Here is an 18,382-nt window from a genome sequence, read left to right as displayed (position 1 = left end):
ACCCCACCACAAACTTCTTTGTCTTGAAATTACAGTGTGCTTGTCAATCTGAGAACTCGAAGAGTATGAAGCTTGTGTTGGACTTTGAAAGGTAAATGGAATCTTGGGAGGGCTTTGGCAAGAGGGAAAGAATAACATCAGTGGGTTGGGGGAGGGGTGACTTAAGAGATCCCAGAATGTACATCATGGGAAGACAGAGTTAAGTCAAACTATGAGGTGCGCCAGGTCACAGGCTCCCCTTGAACAGGCAGAGACCGCCTCTTTGGCCAGTGACTCTGCTCAAAGCAAGACAGACAAGAACAGGCAGAGAAAAGAGGAGGGTTAAGATTTGAGTAACTTGTCTTGTCAGCCAGAAAACAATGACCTCGGTTGTGCAAACAGCATATATTGTCTTAGGTTAAGAATAGCCATAGTATGAATTAAAATGTAAAAACTTAAGCTCTGAGGAAACATTATGACGAACCTGGTGGAAAATTGATCATCAGATATAAGGGGAGCATCACAGGAGAAAAGAAGTGTCAGCAGAAAACAACTTTTATTGAAAAATGCACCGACGTGGGCGATTCCCAGCTGCACTGTTGTAGTCAGAGTTTCTCTGTGTGGTTCTTAACCCTGTTTCCTATATCTTTCAGGTTGCTTTCCAGAACAAGTGTATTTTTTAAACGCCCTCTGGCCATTTCAGTTTTATTGCCCCTTCTTCAGCTTATCTCTTATCTAAGAGCATTTTCAATTTCAAAAAAGACCACCTAACTTATCATCTAATATTTACTAGTTTTTACATCAGGCTTTATGGTATTTTTTTATTTAAAGAGAAAAAAATACCCCTCCTTTTCCTCCTCCCATTCATGCACTGGCAGCAGCGACCAGCATTCACTTACCATCGGTGCCACCCAAGCAGCAGATCCACCCCTGGAACCCTGAGAAGACCCACTGCAAGGCACTCTACGCTCAAGGCTCCATGGCATGTCACAAGGACCATATGGTAGCCCAATCACAAAACTTCCCTGTCCCCGCCGCCGTAAAGTAAAGGTCCGAACTTCTGTGGAAGGCAGAAAAGACCCCCAGGACCCAGCTCCTGCATTCCGGCCCTCCCCGTCCCTATCGCCCACCCCTCAGGGAAAGGCTTGCCCCTGTGCAGACTGACCGTACTCCCTTCAGCTTCCCATCTAGGGCCTCGCACACACCTGGCTTCTGTCTATAATGTTCCTGTCACTGCCCATCACCCACTGCTGCCCACGTGCCAGGTCAGGTGGTCCTCTTCTCACCCTCCGTCTAGCTCGTATGGAGCCACCCTGAAGTTGCCAGTCTTCTTGCCTCTCCCTCTGTCGGACTCTGAACTCCCCGAGGCCAGGGACAGGGTATAACTTGTTTGTTATTGTTTAATGCCTGGTCTATAGCACCCTGCCTGACATGTGGCCAGTACTCTACAAATATTGAAGGAAGAGAGGGAATGGTTAAACAAGAAGGTTTCCCAGTGGGCCAAGCCAACAAGGTCAGTGCCAACCTTCCGGACCAGTAACTACTACCATCAGCAAATTTTCTAATAGTACAGGCTTTGAAAAGATGAAAATCTTTCTACCATGCCCATCAAATCAGTTTTCACTTATGGCTGCTGAAATAGATGTGTTCATTGATCTTTCTCTCTGTCTCTCTGTCTCTCTCTGTCTCTCTCTCTCTCTGGCTGCCTCGACAAGAGCCAATAACCTCGAAGCCAGAGCAAGAGAGGAGCGGGCCTCCTAGCAGGCGCCAGGATGAAGGTTGATTGGCAGGTGTCTCCTGCGGAAGCTCAGCCCCCTGGTGGTTAAGTGGCTTCCGGCCTCCTTCATTACTACAAGCAGCAATTCTGAAAACCCACTGATTCTGACATCTGGATCCTCATCAGAAAATGTCAGGAGGAAAGTTTTTCAGTTTGCTGTTTCTGAAAGTTGGAGCCAACTGGAGAGTAGCCAGGGAAAATGCTAACTGTGCTTGGTCGGGGTACAGAGGAGTCTGACTGTGATAGATACAGGCCCTGAGGTGCCTCATGGCCCAGGCTGCCCAGAATTAGCAACTACGAAGAGTTTCTCTCGGCACCACTGCCCAGACCTTCATTTAGCAGATGATGACACATGAGATCAGACAGACGCTATTTCACCTGGACATGAATCTGTGAGATGACCATTTGTCCAATTCTGTTTGCCACATAGTTCCTTGGCTCTTTAAAAATGGTGTTAGGAATACAACCAGGCTTCTTTTTAACGCCTTCTGGACCTGCAGGCATTTTGAGTTGTATAAATTGAAAGCTGGTTTTATATTCATCAGTACTATTCCTTGGCTCCTAGATGTAGTACATGGACCTCAATGCAAGATCTCTGTAACAAAGTGACTCACATAGTGTGTCTCCCCTTTTAAAGCTATTCCACCCTCTTCCAAAGGACCTTTGCTGAACATATTACATAACTAGCTATCTTGAAATGGCTAGACGTCACTCTGAGGACACACATACACACACGCCCGTCATCTTTATACCAGGTGCGTAGATTAGCATCCCATTTATACATGTGCTTAATCTACTTTGCACAGAAGACCTACTTAAGCAAATGCTTAAGATTCAGAAGTGCCCAAGAACTGATTTTTATAACCTAAGCAATTCTGAGCTCCTTGAAGGAGAAGGAAACTGATGAGCACACTCCTGGCCATTCATTTTTCGGCATGCCCTAAAATGTTCTGCATCAAATCACACACTCTCCCCAGATGTGGTGATTGTAAAGGTCAGCTCTTGAATGCTGGTATGAAACATGAGGTTTTTACTGACTTCCAAGTAAGCTGTGGGTAGTCACCACTTCTTTTAGAGGGTTGTTTCATTTTTATCTCTGCATTACAAAAAGCAACACCCTCCTAGGCATTGGGACTACAGAGCTTGCACTTCCTCCCCTATTTCTTTCCAGGCAAGACCAGGAATCCTGGAGGACGCTCATATGTCTCAAAACTGACGAAAAAGGTATGTTCGGCTGAGAGAGCCATTCTCGCTACTCCACTGCACTGAGGCACCTTCTATTTTAAGTTTTTATTAATGAAGTCATGTTTCTTCTCTAGTCACTAACCATCACCACTGCCACCATCATCTCTTACACTCAGAGTTGACACTGCCATCTATATGTGTAAATGGTGCTGAAAATAGTTACCTGTGAACTGGGGTCCCTGTCACAGTGAGGGTCCGTGGGTAACTGAACCTCTAGACAGCATTTTGGCTCTGTGGAGCTCCCCTGTCTCTAACAATAATCACAGCCACTTACGGAAACCTGCACCCCAGCACAGTGCTAAGCACTTCACATCATGCTCAGACCTCGAGAGGCAGGTACCGCAAAGGTAACAGCACGTGGTACTTTGCACGCGCTGCCCTTGGAGTGAGAGAACCAGGTGCAAGGGCAGACTCTGCCTTTTACTTCACCTGAGGAAAGTTACTTAGCCAGGCTTAGGTCCCTTGTGTACCAAATAGAGAAAATAAAATGAATAACTAACATTAATGATGTTCTTACTATGTGCTGGTGCTAAATCCCCCCTTCTGCAGATGGGGTATGAGATTAGGTTGAAGAACTTGGGCAAGTTTAGGGCTGCTGGAGCCACATGGGAATTGGTTGTGCCTGACCCCCGATGTCTATGTTGTTTGTTCTCTACCACACTGTCCACCCTCTGTCCTCAGTGACTGAACACTGCAGACCCTAGAATTCATGCCATGTTCTTGACAGCTGTACCTGGTGTATACTAGGCTGGGGTCTGCCTAGCTTGCCTGCAGCTGCCCTCTGTCTCCTGCACTGGGGTGGGTGCCCTCATCTCCTTTGTGGCCTTTGGATCATCCGAGTAACACAGCACAGCCCTGTCGGTGGCCAGTAAGGACCTCACACTGAAGCCAGTCACTAAGGGAAGCCAAGCCTTCTGAGTCTTACTGGGAGGAAAACACTGCAATTAGTATAGCTTGGAAGAGCTGAGACTATGATGAATGAGCTGGGCTAGAAATCAAATACATCATGTTTATGTTAAAAAGTCATATGACAAAGCACAAAACTAAATACTACATAGCATTGCTTTATACTATAGCAATCTTCTTAACATTGATGTAAATGCATTATTTGATGGGCACAAAATAAATTTGATAGGGATTAGTGAGAATACATGAGACAGCAAAAAATGGTACAGCACGAAACATTTCTGGTATCTCATGACAAGCTGTTTTGCCAAACTTACCCTCTGGCTCTGGCATCCAAGTGGACTGGTATGTTTGCTGCTGCCTAAAACCCAATCCTTCTGTCCTCCCTCCCTTGCCCTGGTCAGAAGAGTCCCCTACTCAGTGAAGGGAAGACAGGCAGGTGACTGAAGATAAAATTTCACTTCCCAATTCAGGATCAGGCACCCCAGTGAGTGGGGACAGCAGCTCAGCGCGGCCGACTGTCTCCTTGGGTGAAGGCCCTCTGACCGCCAGAGAGGCTGATCTTCAGGGAAGCTGGAAATTTGGACGTTTATGTGATAAGCTCTGATATGTAAATGCAGCCCGTTTTTTAAATGTAAGCAAGGCGTAGGCTAAATATATCATTTTCTTGCCCACCATAGACATTAACCAGAACAGAGGGTGCTGACTTGTAACCCCTGTAGAGGGCAGCGTGACTTACAGAGTCTGAATCCCACTTCCGGATTAATAACCAGCCTCCCGGACCCCAAGCCCTTGGCCACACCTTGCCCTGGCATCCTCAACTCCTAAGAAGTGGTTTGGTGCAGCAGATCAGGGCTTAGAAAATCTAACAGCTCAGTCTCTGTCATTATTTCACTGTAGGGTCTTGGGAAAGTCTTTTCACTCATCCAAGCCTCCTTGATTCATTTATAAAATGAGGATTGCCTTCCTCGCCAAATTTTTATTGAGCACCAGCTGTGTGTACAGCACCCTACAGATACCAGGGACTGCGTTAGGGGACAATACCCTGAGTCCTGAGGGTCTCCAAGTGCCATAGTGAGACTCAAATGCTAATTCAGTATGAGAGCTATGACTTAGGAGAAGGTTCCCTGCTCTGAGGCGATTAAACCCATAGTTACCTTCATGGCTGACTCAACCCATCTCGGGGCTCAGTTTCTACAGAAAAATCCCTTCCAGGTGGGAGATTATGGGCTTATTTCCAGCTCAACAGCTCCTGAAACCCAATCTAGGGAGATTTCTGATGTGCAGACAATTCATTGAGATGCAAAATTTCCCCAAAGTATTAACATCTGCTCTATCAGTGAGCATATATAACAGCAAATTAAAAATTACCAACTCGACGGCTGAGAAAGTCTTCCTCCGGGAAACCACCTTTGGTCATTCATCCCACTCCCTGGAACTGACCTTGTAAGCTCCCTCCTCCCCCTGTCTTTGCACTTATCAAGTTATATTTAAAACCCGATTTACTTATCAGTATCCTTCACCAGACTCTAAGTCCCCAGGAAGCAGGACCATGTCTACCTGCTTCACAGCGTAATGACCAGTGCCTAAGACATAGTAGAGGCTCAGTAAATATTACTGAATCAGTGAATGAATGGGCTATAATTGATTCTATCAGACTTGTGGAAATGATATTTAGTGGGAATCCAGCAAGGTCATGCATGCATTTGCTGGATCACCATGGCAAAGAAGTAGAATCCAGTGCCCCTTTTCTTGCTGATTATAGCCTTGACTTTCACCTGGGGAGAACTAAGGCTTCTCAGTTATATTTGAGGTAAACATCCAAAACAAAGTTTTTGTCAAAGCTAAACATTTAAATGTGTCTAAAGTATGCCATTTAAAGGTATCTTTCCTTGTTTCGTCACAAGGAACTTTCAAACCTTGCTAATTAGACACCAACATAGGACTCCTGTTACCAACATGGAGACACATCCAAAAATGCATCGAAACTAGAACAAGCAACATCTTTTGGAAGTCTTCCAACAGCTTCTTTGCATACCGTTATGTTAACGCAGCCGTCTTACAGCCAAACTGCAAACACCTGGCTTGAATTCTCAGAAACTTGAACTCACAAGGAGGAGCAGCCAAGATTTGAAACCCCGAATTTCTTGCTTTCTTTAGTTATTAAGGGAGGGTTGCATGTATCAATGAACAGCATCACTCCTAATCTGCCTGAAGACTTTAGTCAGGGTTTCATATTTCATGTGCTCTCACTGGCACAAACGATATTTATTCATTTGTTTTCCCAAGCTGCTTCCTGCCACTCGCCTTTCTCTATGTTCGCTGAAGGGAGGTGTGCTAATTAACTCAGGGGGAGGCCTCCTCCACCTCCAGAGAGAAGCTTGACATCTTTTAGAGAAGGCCTTCCCTCTATTATTTATGGTTAAAACACTTCATATTGCCAGGTAGTATGCTGTCTCCATCTAAAACCCCTTTGTAATATAAACTGCATAGCCTGCATTTCAGAAGAGACAACCCCAGTTGCTGAAAGTTAGAAAACTACCCAAGGTCACACGGAAGACAGAAATTCTCTACAGGGGCCTTTCCTGTCCTTGAGTCTTACAGTGTGGCCACCTGGATATATGAGAGTACAGTCAAGTCCAATACACGAGCCAGCACTATCGGGCACTTAGCCCTGTGCTAAGCAACTTCACATTGCATCATCTCAGTGATCCTCAACAGTTCTGCAAGACTTGAGAGGATCGTTGTTCTAGTTTTGAAGATGAAAAACTAAGACGCAGAAAGGTTCATTAACTTATCCAAGGTTACCCAGCCAGGAAGTGATGGAGCCCAGATGCAAACCTAGGTCATTTGACCACAAAACCTGCGCTCTGAATCACCCACCACACTGCTGCCTCACAAGCAGGCCCTGAAGATGTATGTACATGCTCGAGGAAACCAATAGTGTTCTACACAGTAGGGTTCACTTTATCTTATTCCAGCTTTCCCCTTCACTCCCTGCAAGGATGATTATCTGAGGTCAAGTGTTATGAGGAAAGATGTTTATGATCTTACTCAAAAGGAGAACAGGAGGGTGAACACTGATTAGATAAAAGTAGTACTTGCTAATGGGAAAAAGACTAATGCAACACCTAAAGGCTGACAATTAAAATATGTATGGAAACAAATTTCTAATTTAAAAAAAGTTGTGTTGGCTAACTTCTCAAAAGAAAAAGCAAACAAAACTCATTAGCTACCTAAGACGTTCACTAAAACACTCCACAATTTATATGAACAAAAAAATCATAAATTCCTCATTTCTAGAGCACTTCCAGTTTATTCTTTCTCCTATTGATGTACAAGACAAAGCCTCTCCTGACAGCCTAAGTCTTTGATAAATGGATGAACACCTCATTGCTCCTTTCCCCAAAACCAGGGCTCCCTTTTACTTAGTTCTTACTTGACTCGGCAAAATGACTTTTCAGGAAAATTAGAAGGCCATATACCAAATGTTAACAGTATTACCACTGCCATGATGTTGCAAATGATCTTTATATTCTTTTCCTTACTGCATCCATTTTTAAAAGTTTTTTCTACAATGAATATGTGTCACTTTTGTAATAGGAAAAGACACAAAGGTTTTTGTGAAGACGTTTTAGTAAAGGACCCCCCTCAAATCTCCCTATTTCAGCCCCCAGTACTCCAGTACTCCACAAGTGATTTTTTATGGAACCTACAGAGGCAGACTGGCAGACTCTGGGAAGAAGGAGGATGCCCCCGGGGTGATTCAATGCTCCCAACCCTCCCAGCCGTCTTACTCACACCCACTTCGGATTTGAGTCCTCAAGTGACAGCATTTCATTTTCTGGGAAACCTTCCCCACTATGAAGTCCACCCATCAGAAATATCCTAGAAATGCCCATCATTACTGTGACAAGCATATAAAACTCTAAGCAACTTACAATATTTCTAAGAGGGGAGCAAAGAGATTTTTAATCACCGTGTGTTCCATCTCCTGCCGTGTTTCTTTTTTAGCTGCCATTCATTGCGGTGGCTCCCCGTGTACAGTGCTACATTTCACATTCACTAAATGCATTCTGGGTTTTTCTATCGCTGTCCAGAAGAATAGCTTTGGAAATCCTTTTGAATCCTTTATATGAAAACAACATTTGTGTAATGGGGCAATTAAATTCCTATAGTTCGATATAATATTACCTCTGCTATTCTACCTCATAAAAAAAAAAACCTCCCAGCCATCTTCTGTCTGCTTTTGTTAGAAATGGAATTACACCACAGATATTTCTGTTAATACAAGTCTACGATTTGGAGAGCCTACCCCATTTTCATTAAACCAGAAAACTCCTTCTGTACATCTTTGTGCAAATTAAAATGACTTCAGAAGTCCTCTGTGCTTGATGAATGCATGGCGGCTCACTCTGAGAAGAAAAAGTAAGACAGGCTCAGTGTCAGGGCTTTCGAACCACAGGAAGAAGTTAGCTTTGGGTGAGGAGCTAGAGAACTCCAGATCTTGAAATGACTTCAAAATTCTTTAAATCATAACACAGCTCTTTTGGGGCAGTTAGGATTTCTTACAGCACCTGGGTGTGACGTAGATAAAGGCAAACATCATGGAGGCGGCTCGCCCTATGTGCTCCCCAGTCAGCACTGGGTAGGAAAACATCACCATTCTAAGAAGACACTCGAGGCACAAGGAGATCATTTAACTTGTCCCTGAGTACAAGGTTGGGAAGTAACAAAGCTGGAACTTTTACCATCTAAAAGACAAGAGGTGGACTTCTGCCAAGATAAAGGCGTAGGTGGAAACACCTTGCATCCTCACACAACCAAACCTAAAAACAACAAAGTTTTAACAACAATAAACGCAACCAAACCACACAGAAAATCGACAATACGGAGTCCGAAAACAACAAAATGCTCAGCTAAACCAGTAAGAGGGGTGAAGACAGCAGTGGAACAGGTTGGCCAAAAACATCCCCTACTGGGGGTGGAGCGCTGGCAGCCAAGGGCGCAGATCCCAGGTGCAGGCTAGCTATGGGCAGACACAGGGAAGAGGCGCGGCTGGCTGTCTGCAGTCGGTCAAGCATTTGCATGCAGATAAACCAGTGAAGAGGCGAGCATTGAGACCGCTCGGCAAAGGGCGGCGGGCTTGCACATTTCTGCTCAGATAAACAGGTGGGGGCAAGCGGTGCGACAGACTGGGCGAGTGGAGAGGACCGCCATTGCTCCCTCTCTGACCCCGCTCCCACATACAATGTCACAAACCAGCGACCTGGGTGGCCCCGCCCTGGTGAACAACTAAGGCTCTACTCCTCATATGTAACAGGCACAAACAGATAAAAACATGGCTCAAGAACAACTCAGAGCCCCAGAGCCAATAAATCTAAGCCATGAAGAAATAGCCAAACTTTCAGATGCACAGTTCAAAACACTGCTGATCAGGATGCTCACAGAACTGGTTGATTTTAGTCAAAAATTAGAGGAACATATGAAGGCTAAACTAATTGAAATGAATGGAAATGCACAGGAAACCAATAGTAATGGAAAGGAAACTGGGACTCAAATTAAGGGAGTAGACCAGAAGGAAGGAAAAAATGACCAAACAGAAAAGAATGAAGAAACAAGAATTCAAAAAAATGAGGAGAGAATTAGGAACCTCCAGGACATATTTAAACGTTCCAACATTCGAATTATAGGGATACCGGAAGGGGAAGAGGAACAGTCACGAGCGGAAACCTTATTTGAACAAATAATAAAGGAGAACTTCCCCAATCTGGCAAAGGAAATAGACTTCCAGAAAATCCAGGAAGCTCAGAGAGTCCCAAAGAAGTTGGACCCAAGAAGGAACACACCAAGGCACATCATCATTACATTAGCCAAGATTAAAATAAAGGAGAGAATTCTAGAAGCAGCAAGAGATGAGGAGACTGTCACCTACAAAGGAGTTCCCATCAGACTGTCAGCAGATTTCTCAAAAGAGACCCTACAGGCAAGAAGGGGCTGGAAAGAGGTTTTCCAAGTCATGAAATCCAAAGACCTACACCCAAGATCGCTCTATCCAGCAGTTCTCATTTAGAATGGAAGGACAGATAAAGTGCTTCTCAGATAAGATCAAATTCAAGGAGTTCATCATCACCAAGCCCTTAATATATGAAATGTTAAAGGGACTTACCTAAGAAAAAGAAGATAAAAAAGATGAACAGTGAAAGGAAAGCAAACTCACAGTTATCAACAACCATACCTAAAACAAAAGCAAACTAAGAGGACAGCTAGATCAGGAGTGAACCATAGAAGTGAAGATCACATGGAGGGTTAGCAACAGGGGAGTGGGAGAAGGAGAAGGGGGGAGAAGGTACAGATAATAAGTAGCATAGACAGTAGATAGAAAATAGATAGGGGGAATAGTAGGGGAAATACAGAATCTAAAGAACTTGAGACACGTTTTCATGAACTAAAGGTGGGGAATGGTGGGGGAGGGATGTGCAGGGTGGAGGGGAATGAAGGGGGGAAATAGAACAAATATATTGGCATAATCAATAAAAATAAAATAAAATAAAATAAAAGACAAGAGGTAACAAATACTGACCAGGAAATGGAGAAGAGGGAACCCTTTTGCACTGTTGCTAGGAATGTAAATTGGTATGGCCACTATAGAAAACAAAATGAAGATTTCTAAAAAAAAAAAAATAGAAGTACCATATGACCCACTAATTCACTTCTGAGTATACATCCAGAAAAAATAAAAATGGGATCTCTAAGACATGACTGCACTCCCTTGTGTGTTTAGCTTTATTCAAATAGTCAAGATATGGAAACAAGCTAAGTGTCCATCAATAAATAAAGATATATGTATACATACATATATGTGTGTATACACATATATATGTATGTGTGTGTATATATGTAAATATGTACACTTTTTCCCCTATTGGAACATTATTCAGACATTATTCAGTCATGAGAAAGAAGGAAATTCTGCCAATTGTGGTAACACGAATGGACCTGGAGGGCATTATGCTGAGTGAAATAAGTCAGACAGAGAAAGACGAGTACTGTATGATATTATTGATACGTAGAATCTAGAGTGGTAATTGCACGAAAGTGAAGACTGAAACGGTGGTACCAAGGGCTAGAGGGCGGGGGTTGGGGGTGGGGACAAAGAACTGGTCAAAGTGCACAACCCTCCAGTTATAAGATGAATACGTTCTGGGGGTCTAATCCACAGCATGGCAATTATAATTAATAATATCATAGTATATACATAAAAGTACCTAAGGGAGTAGATTTTAAATGTCTCAGCGCCCCCCCAGAAAAAATAAATGGTAATTATGTGGTGTGATGCAGGTGTTAGCTAACCAATCATTTTGCCATATAGAAGTATTATATCAAGTTGTACACATTAAACTTATACATTGTCACATGTCCATTGTATCTCAACAAAGCTGGGGGTAGAAAAGCTGGCACTCCAGCCCTATCGGGCTGGCTTCAGATTCAGACTTTGTCCTCATTGCACCACTGCGTACAATGCCCACAGAAGATCCTGAACGGCAGCTGCATTGAGTGCTGAGAGATGCCCAACTGCTGACCTGTGGCATCCACGTGGGTAAAATTAGGTGGGTACAGAGTCCACTCAGCACACAGAGAATGAACAGTTACCAAAGCAGCTGTATTTTTGTGAGTTTCCCAATATCTAAAGTAGGTTTGGGGTTTGTTTTTCTTTTATCTGCAGTTGTATAAAGACTCTTGGAAGCCCCCAGGACATAGTTATAAATGATGAAGAAAGATCTGAGCTGCAAAAATATACAACTATTCCGGACTACAAATGGTTTTCTTTCTAAACATAGTGGACAATCTAGAACTTTCTTTTTAAATAAATTATTGATTGATTTTAGACAGAAGAAATGACAGGGAGAGAGAGAAACATTAATTTGTCATTTTACTTATTTATGCAGTCATTGGTTGATTCTTCTATGCACCCTGACTGGGGATAGAACCCACAATCTTGACATATGGGGATGATGCTCTAACCAAATTAGCTCCATGGCGAGGGTGAGAGCTCACTTTTCATTTCCAGACAATGGAGGTGTTCTGTTCTTATCATGATGTGAATAGATGCCAGACACCTCATAATGGCAGTGATAAACATCATACATGAAACAAAACAAACCAAGCAAAACAGCCTTAGTTTCTATATCAAAACTCTCAGAAAGGAGCCATAGCAGAAGTAGGTCTGGCCTTGAAGCACCCCAGTAGAAAAGGACCAAGGGAAGGTAATGGTGAAAACAATGAAGAAGGATGGAATGAGCTCTATGTGGCTAAAGAAAGATAGTGCTCTTTGCCAGGAATTACTACTCTTCTGTATTCATGGAAGACACAAGAGTGAAAATGAGTTGGAGTAGATATTATTGACTTTTCGTTAGATTACTCTCAGAAAAACACACAAACTCATCATCTACCCAAATACCTCAATTAAAAATATATGAAAGTGCATTCCTTTCGTTGCAGCCTTTCATCAGCTGTGTATCAGATGGTCCAAATAGTTGTACTTCAAAGGTGCTGCACAGACTAAATTAGCCTGAGGTTTATTAATTCAAGCTTTCTGTAGAGACACTAAAATGTATGTTTAATGTCATCCATCTTCAGAGAGAACTAGAGTTTTCTTTTAAAAGCATCCAAAACTTCCCAACCCCAGCCAGCTGGGCGAAGATAGGAGAGATCTGGAAACAAGCTCATGTCCCTCCACGGACAGAAAAACATGAATTGCCAATTCATAAACTAGCTTGCCTTTCGATTATACCTCTAATATGAATTCAGGTAGAGTACTAAGATGGAATGTATATTTTATTACCACTCTCAGCATGGGAAAGTACTGGTAATACCTGAAAATTCAAACACACTTGATTCATGGCCATCGAAAGCCTCGATCAATGCAAACTCTTTCACTTGGAATAAGTAAATTATTTGTTTTGATAAAGTATAAACAGAATTTTGTTATTAATTTTATGACATTTCACTCCTACAAAAAAAATAGCTGGTGATTAGGTCTCTACTCACAATGAATTCATCCCTTTCAAAACAATATTCTAGACTTGTATGCCCTAAACTGTGCTCTTTGGAGTAGCAATAGCCCAGGTGCTGATACACATTCTATAGAAATAGATTTCTGTGACCATATAAGATAGTTTCTTCACTCGCTAATTCACTTTTTTTTTCAGTTTTTAACATTAACAAAATGGAACTTCATCTTACAAACAATGCAAGAAATTTTGCTAATTCCCCCTTTTAAAAAATTCAATTAAGGGGGTGTTTTATAACCAATGGCATCTTAAAATGGAGAGAGCATGGTCAATTTGGAAAAATAATTTTGTATCCCTTGTGGAGATTCACTCTGCATCTTACCTTATCAAAGGCTCTGAGAAGTCCTACACTTTGAAAACAAAGCTGCTCACTGTATTTAACCCAGAGCTTCCCACGTGTATTTGCCCGTGGACCCTTCCTTGTGCAGAACTCACCCTGTCACCTCATGAGCCTAAGGTTCTGGGAACATTCAGAGAAGTTTGCTTATTCCTTCATTACCCTTGGCCAAGAAACTTCTTGCACCAGCTTTAGGAAGAGGACCCAGTGGCAGAACCCCTTCCACCAGAAAGTGAAGGGAAACATGTGTCAAGGTCAAGAGAACCAAATGGATGACCTAAAACTCTCAGTATTCTGGGCCAAAGGTCGATTTATCCTGCTTGGGGAACATCTGTGATGTATTCATACTGATTGCTTTCTCCTAGAAGCGATGCTCAGTTTTACCTGTTCAAATAAATGCCTTTACGATGTGAGAAATGAATAGACTGAATGGAAGTCCTCTACATCAACAGGATGGGATTTACCACCTGATGAAAGGATCCCCTTTACATTTCCTAACACTTGGGAGAAGAGGAATCAATATTTTTCCATGACTAGTTCCTAACTGTACTTTATCAGCAAGTTTCTGTTCATGCATTCCTGTAAAATTCAATAATATAAAACATATGGCAAAGTAGCAGGTGGTGGTCCCAGGAGTGCAAGAGCAGACACACAGAACAAAAGCAATGACATGGCACTCACCTGAATGAACTCCTCTCTCGCCACATGATATGGATCCAGTGTTTTGAAAAAGTATCATATATGAAAATGAGTCTAAAAGATTACCATGTGCCTTTTCAAAGACACTCTTGAGCATTGTCTAACAGGCCCACCTGTCTCACAGGCCACCTGCTTCTCTTGAACCGGTAGCATCAGCATTACCTGGGATCTTGTCAAAATGCCAAAATATCTCCGGCCCCATTCCAAACCTATGTGACCAGAATCTGCATTTTCACAAGATCTCTAGGTTATTTTATAATACAGTTTGAAAATCACTGATCTCTAGGGAGGAACAGCTGCAGTGCCAACTGGAGGGGCAGGAAGGGAAGCAGGAGCTGGGTGGGCACCACGGCTGGAATCACCATCACTGAGGCGGTGACATGCAAGATCCAAGTTCTGCAGCAACAGGCCAAAGATGCAGAGGAGAGAGCTGAGTGCCTCCAATGGGAAGTGGAGGGACAAAGGCGGCCCCGGGAACAGGCTGAGGCCAAGGTCGCCTCCTTGAATCATAGGATCCAGCTGGTTGGAGAGGAGCTAGACTGTACTCAGGAGTACCTGGCCACTGCCCTGTGAAAGCTGAAGGAAACTGAGAAAGCTGCTGATGAAAACGAGAGAGGTATGAAGGTTACTGAAAACTGAGCTTTAAGAGATGAATAAAAGATGGAACTCCAGGAAACCCAACTCAAAGAAGCTAAGGATGTTGCAGAAAAGACAGATAGGAAGTATGAACAGGTGGCCCGTAAGCTGGTAATTATTGAGGGAGACTTGGAACGCACAGAGGAACAAGCTGAGCTGGCAGAGTCCCGTCGTTGAGAGATGGATGAGCAGATCAGACTGATGGACCCGACCCTGAAGTGTCTGAGTGCCTCTGAAGAAAAGTACTCTCAAAAAGAAGACAAATATGAGGAAAAGATGAAGATTCTTACTGATAAACTCAAGGAGGCCGAGATTAGTAGCTGAGTTTGCTGAGAGATCGGTAGCCAAGCTAGAAAAGACAATTGATGACTTGGAAGATAAACTGAAATGCACCAAAGAGGAACACCCCTGTATGCAAAGGATGCTGGAGCAGACTCTGCTTGACCGGAATGAGACGTAGAGGACCCCGGTCCTGCCCTGCCACTTCTCCTCCCTCTGACCCCGACTCCGCCTGAGGCCAGCCTGCCAGTTGAAAGGATGGTGATGCCTCTCTGAGACCAAATCCTTGTCCCATCTCTAACCCCTTCTCAAACATTCACAAAATGGATCTTGTGCTTCTTATGTTGAAGTGATCAGTTATCTGCCCCCTTGAAAGAACGAAAATTATGTTTTTGTCACTGACTTAACCATACGAAATCATCTCATCCCCCTTTTCTGGGGCTGAAGTTGCTGTGTCTACAGGTGCCATCTCATTGGGCTTTGTATCAGTTAGTGCTGCAGAAATCTTGAATAGTTTACATACAAAACTGTTTTAAATTTTATATTATTTTGGAACTTTGCTTCTTTGGGGTTGGGGTGCACTGGCCACCCCATCTGGCTGTGAAAGCTCTCTACAGCCCGGGTCAGCATCATGCTGACCTTTAAGTTCCTTTCCTCGCCCACCAGCCCCTCCTGGAGAGGTTTCTGTGAGGTTTGTTAGGCTTGCATCGGGCAGCTTCCTGGCTTAAAAGGTACTCTCCTTTGGTTTGGTCTGTTTGGGGGCCGATTGAGAGAAAGAAAAAGCAATAGTGCCACTATTTCGATACTGAAAACTGACAAATGTCTTTTCAAAATAAAGAACAAGTTTCTCCAAAAAAGTAAAAGAAAAGAGAAGCACTGATCAAGGAGCTACATAACCTTCATCTGACTTCCTACTTACTGATGATTAGGGCCCACATGTTGTGAGTTAGACATTACTTTGTGAAGATTAAGTTGCATGTTATGTTTATTTCCCAGACATGTAAAATGAAGTCTGCCTCGTCAAAAAGATAACTTCCAGATTACAGATTCTTGCCCTGTAAGACAGAAACTATTCTGTGCCTTATTCCAGGATTCTTTTTTTTCAGTGACTAGATACTCTCAGTCCCCCAAACTCTTCTTCAAACCGGATTTGCCATCCTGCTTTTCTCTCATTAATGAGTTAAATAAATCTTTGACATGTGCTCAGCACACATGTGTTACGATCATGCTTGTATGTGTTTAAAATTATAATTCAAAATCAGTCACCTCTCAACAACAACGAGATACTTACTTCTAGCGAACACCATAATAGCTATCTTTGCTTAGGAAAGAACAGCCAGTTGTCCAGCAAACAGCAGTTGAGATTGTTAAATATGATATGAAGACGAATCTAAGATGGGCTGGTGGTATAGTCTAGTGGAAATCTAACCATCGATGTGAGGGCTGGCCTCTGAGAGCCTGGAGCTCTGTTTCAACTCCCAGGCATCGCTTGTAGCCAAAGAGCTTTTTGTTTTGTTTTAATTTTTGAATTGGAAGCCTTTAGGTATAATGTGTATTCTCCAGTTCTCCACGGGCTCCAATACTCCTTATTATCTTATAGCAGGCTGTTTCACACATGTTGGTTACCCATCCGGTCCCGGAAGGCATTTATGTTTAACAACCTTTAAAGAAGACACTAATCTATTAAATCCACTTAAGCCAGCACTACAGGGGGACATGGCTGGTCTCAGAATTATAGCACACTCTAAGCAGCCCTTCTTGGAAATATTTTTGCATATCTGTCACACACAGACCCTGGGCTGCTATGATGATATGAAAAGAGTGCAGCTGCCCAGACCCGTGGTCTTATTCATTACCCACCGGAGGCCAAATTATTTACATGTATAACAGTTCATTTGAAATACATTTACCAAGCAGCATCATCAATTTCTTCAGATACAAAAGAGTTTCATTTAAATGGTTCTCAGGGCATAGAAATCATTGCCCCATAAAACAGCAAAGATAGCTGCATTCTCAAAACTGAGCATTATTAAAATGTCAAAATAAATATCAGGCAGAAATATAGCAAGGGGAGGCGGTAGCTACAGGCAATAGCCAGGTCCCTCTGAAATCGGACAGAGAAGTTCAAAAGCAGCTGGGACAAGACAGAGTTTGGCGGTGCCCACCAGTCCTAGTGGAGGTTGTTTTCTTCCTTGGATAGACTTGGTGACAGCACATCACAGAAAGTTATTAAGCATCTGCTTTCACAAGGTCTGACTCTCTTTTTTATCAGTGCTTACATTCACTAAACAAGGAAAAGCAGGCACTATGTAAAGAGAGTCATTAATAATATAAATCTCACCTCGAGTAAAAGAGTAATATGGCCTGTCTCACTGGTCTATATAAAGCGATTTTTGTGGTTTTCCATTTGTCCTCTCTATGGATTTTTCTCCTTCGGTACATCTCACCTCATTTTATTCTATGATTTCTTCTTGGGACTTAATGGGAACAACTTTAAGGAAATCAGCTAATGATACCTTCGTTTCTCATCTGGACAAGCTAAGACTTGCTAACCACTGTCGCCCATCATTGGACTTTTTACCTTTCTAGTGAGACCTTAGCTCTACTCTCTTAGTCTCTGCAACAAGGTCATTAAATCAGGCTTCTAGCTTCAGTGTATGGCTTGAGGGTCATTAATATGCATGACAGCTAATAGGTTATTTATTCCAGGGTCTACTTTGAAATTGCCTGGCTGAAATCTATTTTCTTTCAAGACCATTTTTCAGCAGTTTTCCATTCACTTTGGTTTTCACTGAGGAGTGAGATGTGTTCTAAAAGTCAAAGAAAGTTTTTTAGTGTCATTTCAGGAAAAATCATCCTAACCTTCTCTTATCTTCCCCATCACACTATAAAAGCTTTCCAAATTTCTCTTTGGTCTGCAAAACACTGTTCAAAGTAAGTAGGGCAATCTATAAAGTTGGAAAGAACTAGAACTGTAAGGCTTGTGAGAGAGAAAACCAAAGAGAATTGGGGTAGGGCTCAGGCAATATTGGGGGAAAAAAACAAGGTCAGGCAAAATCATGGCGAGACTCCCCTCCTCTGCCCCAAATCACTGCTGCATTTAGAAGGGACTCAAATCTTCCAGGTAAAAGTGTTTTTGCAAGTTTACACTCTGTTCTTGTCTTAAACTGCAAGATTCCAGGCATGTCGGCTCCCTTAGAAGACTCTCGATCCCCCCTAACCTGTCCCCAGTCACTGCCTATATAGAGAGGAACATCTGTGCTGGCCCTGTTCCCATGCTGAATCCCTGCTCCAACCATGAACTCAGAGTTTATGCACACACACACACATAGATTTACCTTAAATCCATGTCTCCAAAAAAGATCCTCCTATATTGCAACAAAGGTGGACACTGACTCGAGTATTCTGTATTTTGGTGGACTAGAATGTGAGTTCTTTGAGGCAAGTACT

The 18,382-nt window shown here is 42.9% G+C and overlaps 1 protein-coding gene and 1 pseudogene across 1 annotated transcript in view; one reads left to right on the top strand and one right to left on the bottom strand.

Moving 5' to 3' along the window:
• Window positions 1-18,382, bottom strand: part of TPH2 (tryptophan hydroxylase 2) — a 104,217-nt gene that overhangs the window by 18,708 nt on the left and 67,127 nt on the right. The gene's annotated exons all lie outside the window — the stretch shown is intronic.
• Window positions 1,451-15,113, top strand: LOC119055864 (tropomyosin alpha-3 chain-like; annotated as a pseudogene).

Source organism: Artibeus jamaicensis, unplaced genomic scaffold, assembly GCF_021234435.1.
Source record: "Artibeus jamaicensis isolate MK-2021 breed Jamaican fruit bat unplaced genomic scaffold, CSHL_Jam_final contig_233, whole genome shotgun sequence".
NCBI lineage: Eukaryota > Metazoa > Chordata > Mammalia > Chiroptera > Phyllostomidae > Artibeus > Artibeus jamaicensis.
The sequence above is the reverse complement of the archived record's forward strand: the minus strand, read 5'-3'. Positions and strand labels throughout refer to the sequence as shown.